Source organism: Lepidochelys kempii, chromosome 20, assembly GCF_965140285.1.
Source record: "Lepidochelys kempii isolate rLepKem1 chromosome 20, rLepKem1.hap1, whole genome shotgun sequence".
NCBI lineage: Eukaryota > Metazoa > Chordata > Testudines > Cheloniidae > Lepidochelys > Lepidochelys kempii.
The window spans coordinates 27597587-27605098 of record NC_136399.1 but is presented as its reverse complement, the minus strand read 5'-3'; positions in this window follow the sequence as shown (position 1 = coordinate 27605098).

Here is a 7512-nt window from a genome sequence, read left to right as displayed (position 1 = left end):
AAGCTCTGTAGGATTGGGACCAAGTAGCATCCTACATATGAGTACAGACATTAAAGAGGGAGCAACTCAGGGGGCAGAATGGAAGCCCACAATGAAAGGGGCCGTAATTCTCACAAGCCTAGTAAGCTTGAGTGCCTGCCCCAGAGAAAGTGTCTTGTTTACATATGTCCTTCTTGGTCAGGGGAAATTTGCACCCAGGTGTCAGGGTTCTTCATAATAAATTAATGCACCAGATTACTCTTAATTTCATCCATCTAAATTTATAGGGAATCTCTTCCTAGGGGAAGGCAGTGCAGATTGCTTTCTTCAAAGAGAAGTATTGTGGCATCTACCATGGGGTGGGGTTCAAAGTGCTCATGATTCTTAATTGAGTCAAGTTTGCAAGAATGCAACTCATGAATCCAGACCCCCAGAGAGACAAGTGCATTCATCATTTAACAGGTGATGAAATAAATACATTTTGAGCATGGTTCAAAATCCACAGAAAAGCAGTTTAATGTGTGCATATTATTCATTATCTTATTATTTGGTTAATTCCAAAAATGCACAATATTTTGTGTATAAAATACATGGTTTCTGCCCTAATCTTGCAGCCAAGGAGAAAAAAATGTAATTGGCCAAATTTTCAAAAGTGCCCTGCCAATCCCATTGAGAAGACTGGAGAATTCCCCCTGCTTCCCACCTTCTGAACAATGGGTTCTTAGCAATTTTTAAAAAGCTGGTTGCTAGAAGATGGCCTGAAAAAATAAGAATAGAATTTTAAGAGGGAAATGAAAAAAGGGTGGCGGTGTGGGGAACTGTGCTGGGATGGAGTTGATCATACAGCAACGATTATTGGTGGAGCAGAGAGGATCAAGGTGTACAAATGGTACATTGAAAAATAAACCCATAATAGCTACACTTATTTCCCACATGCATGTAACTGCTTGGAACAGTCCTGGAAACCTTAAGATAAGAAAGAAGCTTTTCCACATATAGAGAGTGAAATGTAAATGAATCAATAATGAATGAGAATAGATCACATTTCTGCAGAATCTTTCATTGAAAAGGGCTTTCCAAAATGATATGTACCAGAATCACTTCTGTACTGCCACCCAGCTACCTGGTACTCAACAATAATCATATAGGAAGAGAAATTGTGAATAGGGACATTGAGAAATTAATAAAAGTGCCCAAAGATTTTTTTTAACCTCTTAATTCCAGATTCCTCTCTAACCATGTATAGAACATGCCAGTTTATGAACCCTTAGGAATTAAGGGTTCAAGCTCATAGAGAGGGGAGAGCATGTTGAAGGTCTCACTAAAAGACATTCTCACCCCCAACCATCACCATAAACTTGCATAAATCAAGTAATGTATGCAATGTTGTTGTAGCTGTGTTGGTCCTAGGATACTAGAGCAAGAAAGTGGGTGAGGTAATATCTCACCCACCTTGTCTATAAATCAAGTAATTCACCGCCAAAGCATTGCTAAATGGAACAGGGGTTCCTGTCCTGCTTCCACTGAAATCAGTGGAAAAATTTGATGTCAATAGAACCAAAATTGCTTTTCTGATTACTAAATGGTGTCAAAGGTGGATAGAACAGGTATCACAAATTATTTTGGCTTTCTACAGCTACACCTTGTGAGAGAGGTTGAGTCTCATGTAGTATCAATAGCTGGAGTCACTCGTAAAAATAAATGGCAACAAGGCACTCCTTGCACAAAATCCATTTTCATCCTGGTTAACAAGACTTCCCTTTGACAATAAAAAGTCCTGGACTAGGAGGCTTCTGCAAGACTAAAACAATGTCACTGTTGTTGAACTGCTAAAGCTACAAACAAGCAGGCAGGGCTGAGCTCAGGTCTTTCAGCAGGATGACAGGAAGGGCCTACAAGTTACCGGGCTTGTCATTTCTAATTAAGTTTTTGCTCATAGGCTCTTGTGAGTTTGCTATTGAAAGGGAAAATGCAATTTCATGCTGACACAGCATAATTCCATTAGCTGAACAATTGCCCATATGCCGCACTTACTCTGTACAGAAAATCCCTAGGGGGGAAGCCCCATATTATTTCTCAGCATATTCACTGTCATCTTGAATATGATGATTGTCTAGAAGTCTCGTATGATAGACCAGGACCATGACCATTAGGTCCCTGCTTTGGAACCTGAGTACATGTTTTAACATGTAAAACAGATGTTATTTTAAGATTTGGAATCACTATGAAATGACTACATTGCAGCATGAAATTATCATTCAGTGAGAAGTGAGGAGACAAATGTTGGGTTGGGCTACAGGGAAGATGAATGACACTCGTGCTTGGGATTCAACTTTAAAGAGTTCTAAATACATGGCATGTGCTTTAAATCTGGACTGTTCTGTTATTTTGAAAACATTTTGCACCTGTCCTTAGCTTTAGGTGTTTATAAATTGTCCATTTTAGAAATTTTAAAACATCTGCAAAGTATTTATCAAGATGCCTATGCGTTGTGGTGCATAGTCCTTGAATTGGCTTTCTGCACAGAGGTGAATTTCACCTTCCGTTTAGATTACAGAGCATGTGTGTGAGGTGCTCTCTGCAAGATGCACAACTTAAAAAGCAGCAATCTGCATTAGCTCTGGTTTCCAATATGTCTAAGATGTAGATCATGTACTTACAACATAAGAATGGCCATACTGGGTCAGACCAAAGGTCCACCTAGCCCAGTATACTGTCTTCTGACAGTGGGGCCAATGCCAGGTGCCCCAGAGGGAATGAACAGAACAGGTAATCATCAACTGATCCATCCCCTGTCGCCCATTCCCAGCTTCTGGCAAACAGAGGCTAGGGACACCATCCCTGTCCATCTTGGCGAATAGTCATTGATGGACCTATCCTCCATGAACTTTTCTAGTTATTTTTTGAACCCTGTCTTGGCCTTCACAATATCCTCTGGCAAGGAGTTCCACGAATTGACTGTACGTTGTGTGGAAAAAATACTTCCTTTTGTTTTAAACCCGCTGCCTAGTAATTTCATGTACTTCCATGTACAATGCATTAGATCATATTTTCAAAGCGACAAAAGCATTGGTAACTGTGGCAAGATCCGCCTTTGAGAGAAAAGTCACACTCTTCTCACCGTGTACAGACTGAATAAAGTATCCTACTGTTTTGGACAGAGCTGCCACTGGAGTAACCCAGGAACATATCTGTTTTGGTAGCCGCCCGTAGCAATAACCTTAGCTTCTGTACTTTGGCTTAAAAAAAGCACCTCTAATGAGCTCTATAGATAAAAAAGAGCTATATCAGAGCTAAATGTTGTTAGTTATTGTTATTACCTATTACTTTATAATTAAATTGGCACATTGTTTTTTTTCCCCTTTGGTTAGGACTCTACAATGGCATTTGATGATGAAGCCTCTTTCCAGCCATGCCTATGAGATGGATCAGCATTGTTTAATGTTTCAGAGGACTCCCAGTTTAGCTGCTTTGATGAGCTCCAGCTGGGTAGAGTAAATCAGTTCAAGTGAAGACTGTTTCCATGAGTTGTTGGAGAGAATGAATCATTGCAGCTGGGCAGCTAGTAGTGATTTTAATTAATGAAGTAGAAATATATAGCCTGCATCTCATGTACATGGGTTTTATACTAATTAAACTCAATTTTCTTTAATGGAATTAGTCCTGTTTTACATCAGAGTAAATGAGAGGAGAGTTAGGCTTATTTGGGGGGAGGGATAGCTCAGTGGTTTGAGCATTGGCCTGCTAAATGCAGGGTGGTGAATTCAATCCTTGAGGGGGCCATTTAGGGATCTGGGGTGAAAATTGGGGATTGGTCCTGCTTTGAACAGGGGGTTGGACTAGATGGCCTCATGAGGTCCCTTACAACCCTGATAATCTATGATTAAGCTTTCAATCAGTACAGAATTCTGCTTTACACCAATTGTCTGAGAATGATAGTGGTGCATTTAGCAGAGTAGAATTTGCCTCTCATATTGATGATTCACATGTTTTCATTGTCTTTCTAGAGCAATTAGTCAGATCAGAACATTTTTAGCTGGAGAACCTGTTCTCTTCCTGGAAGGAGCTCACACCTGCAGGCCAGCACATATGAATTTGAATACAGATATAAGAATGGTTAACCACAGCAGCAGCATTACTCTGCCTGTCACCGAGCCTGCTCTTGCAAGGTCCAGAGTGGCGTTAATGAGAATCAAGGATGCTCAGCACCTTATGGATTAATCCATTGATGCTCAGGTACATTGCCAAAAGATGATGGCAACGGGAAGGGCAATTTGCACTGGAACACTTGAGAGTGGCGGCAGGGACTGGGATGATCCTAGGCCCCTATAGCAGGCAAATGCTGGCTTGCTGCTAGTCCAGTCTGGTTGTGCTGACATGGTTGAATTTCAACAGAGAGAACCAGCAGGACATGGAGAGACACTCTCTGGGGCTATTTGGAGTGTGACCAGAGTGTGAAAGGGTGATGCCCCTTTCCCAGGAGAGGGAATGGAATGTGGTACCAGGAGGTTCTGTAGCACTTAGGGAAGTTTGAATGGTGGCAGGTGGGCAGTTTGCAGTAGAACAGTCGGGCATGGTTGGTTGGGGGCAGTTTAAAATGGAGCAGCTGGGAAGTGATCGGTGAGCCTGGCCATTGGCAGTTGGAATTGGGGCAGTTACTTGGGAGGTGACAGTTGGCGGCATTTGATTTTTTAGAAAGTGTAGGGGACAATTTCCTGGTGTAAATGCTGGAGGAACCAACTAGGGGCAGAGCTCTTCTTGACCTGCTGCTCACAAACTGGGAAGAATTAGTAGGGGAAGCTAAAGTGGATGGGAACCTGGGAGGCAGTGACCATGAGATGGTCGAGTTCAGGATCCTGACACAGGGAAGAAAGGAGAGCAGCAGAATACGGACCCTGGACTTCAGAAAAGAAGACTTTGACAACCTCAGGGAACTGATGGGCAGGATCCCCTGGGAGAATAACATGAGGGGGAAAGGAGTCCAGGAGAGCTGGCTGTATTTTAAAGAATCCTTATTGAGGTTACAGGGACAAACCATCGGGATGTGTAGAAAGGGGAGGGATAGCTTAGTGGTTTGAGCATTGGCCTGCTAAACCCAGTGTTCTGAGTTCAATCCTTGAGGGGGGATCTGGGGCAAACATTGGGGACTGGTCCTGCTTTGAGCAGGGGGTTGGACTAGATGACCTCCTGAAGTCCCTTCCAACTCTGATATTCTATGAAAGAATAGTAAATATGGCAGGCGACCAGCTTGGCTTAACAGTGAAATCCTTGCTGATCTTAAACACAAAAAAGAAGCTTACAAGAAGTGGCAGACTGGACAAATGAGCAGGGAAGAGTATAAAAATATGGCTTGGGCATGCAGGAGTGAAATCAGGAAGGCCAAGTCACACCTGGAGTTGCAGCTAGCTAGAGATGTTAAGAGTAACAAGAAGAGTTTCTTCAGGTATGTTAGCAACAAGAAGAAAGTCAATGAAAGTGTGGGCCCCTTACTGAATGAGGGAGGCAACCTAGTGACAGAGGATGTGGAAAAAGCTAATGTACTCAATGCTTTTTTTGCCTCTGTCTTCACAAACAAGGTCAGCTCCAGACTACTGCACTGGGCAGCACAGCCTGGGGAGGAGGTGACCAGCCCTCTGTGAAGAAAGAAGTGGTTTGGAACTATTTAGAAAAGCTGGATGAGCACAAGTCCATGGGGCCGGATGTGCTGCATCCGAGAGTGCTAAAGGAGTTGGTGGATGTGAGTGCAGAGCCATTGGCCATTATCTTTGAAAACTCATGGCGATCGGGGGAGGTCCTGGACAACTGGAAAAAGGCTAATGTAGTGCCCATCTTTAAAAAAGGGAAGCAGGAGGATCCTGGGAACTACAGGCCAGTCAGCCTCACCTCAGTTCCTGGAAAAATCATGGAGCAGGTCCTCAAGGAATCAATTCTGAAGTGCTTAGAGGAGAGGAAAGTGATCAGGAACAGTCAGCATGGATTCACCAAGGGCAAGTCATGCCTGACTAATCTAACTGCCTTCTGTGACGAGATAACCGGCTCTGTGTATGAGAGGAAAGCAGTGGACGTGTTGTTCCTTGACTTTAGCAAAGCTTTTGACACTGTCTCCCACAGTATTCTTGCCAGCAAGTTAAAGAAGTATGGGCTGGATGAATGGACGATAAGGTGGATAGAAAGCTGGCTAGATTGTCGGGCTCAATGGGTAGTGATCAATGGCTCCATGTGTAGTTGGCAGCCGGTATCAAGTGGAGTGCCCCAAGGGTCGGTCCTCGGGCCGGTTTTGTTCAATATCCTCATTAATGATCTGGAGGATGGTGTGAATTGCACCCTCAGCAAGTTTGCAGATGACACTAAACTGGGAGGAGAGGTAGATACGTTGGAGGGTAGGGATAGGATACAGAGGGCCCTAGACAAATTAGAGGATTGGGCCAAAAGAAATCTGATGAGGTTCAACAAGGACAAGTGCAGGGTACTGCACTTAGGACGGAAGAATCCCATGCACTGCTACAGACCAGGGACCGAATGGCTCGGCAACAGTTCTGCAGAAAAGGACCTAGGGGTTACAGTGGACGAGAAGCTGGATATGAGTCAACAGTGCGCCGTTGTTGCCAAGGCGACCAATGGCATTTTGGGCTGTATAAGTAGGGGCATTGCCAGCAGATCGAGGGACGTGATCGTTCCCCTCTATTCGACATTGGTGAGGCCTCATCTGGAGTACTGTGTCCAGTTTTGGGCCCCACACTACAAGAAGGATGTGGAAAAATTGGAAAGCGTCCAGCAGAGGGCAACAAAAATGATTAGGGGACTGGAACACATGACTTATGAGGAGAGGCTGAGGGAACTGGGATTGCTTAGTCTGCAGAAGAGAAGAAGGAGGGGGGATTTGGTAGTTGCTTTCAACTATCTGAAAGGGGGTTCCAAAGAGGATGGATCTAGACTGTTCTCAATGGTAGCAGATGACAGAACAAGGAGTAATGGTCTCAAGTTGCAGTGGGGGAGATTTAGGTTGGATATTAGGAAAAACTTTTTCACTAGGAGGGTGGTGAAACACTGGAATGCGTTGCCCTAGGGAGGTGGTGGAATCTCCTTCCTTAGAAGTTTTTAAGGTCAGGCTTGACAAAGCCCTGGCTGGGATGATTTAGTTGGGGCTGGTCCTGCTTTGAGCAGGGGGTTGGACTAGATGACTTCCTGAGGTTCCTTCCAACCCTGATATTCTATGATTCTGCGATTCTATGATTGGGGGCAGTTGGGGAATGGCCAGTGGGAGCAGTCAGGCATGACAGGTGCGGGCAGTTTGGGGGCAGTTGGGAGGTGACAGATGGAGAATGGCCGTTGTAGGCAGTGGGAAGGGGGCTGTGTGGGGCCATTGGGAGCAGTCGGGAGGTGGCAGTTGGGAGAATGGCCATTAGGGGAGGCGGGAGGGGCAGTTTGGAGGTAGCAGTTGGAGAATGGCTGTTGGGGGCAATCACGAGGGGGCAGTGAGGGGTCGTTGGAGACAGTCGGGAGGTGATGGTTGGAGAATGGCCATTGGGGGCA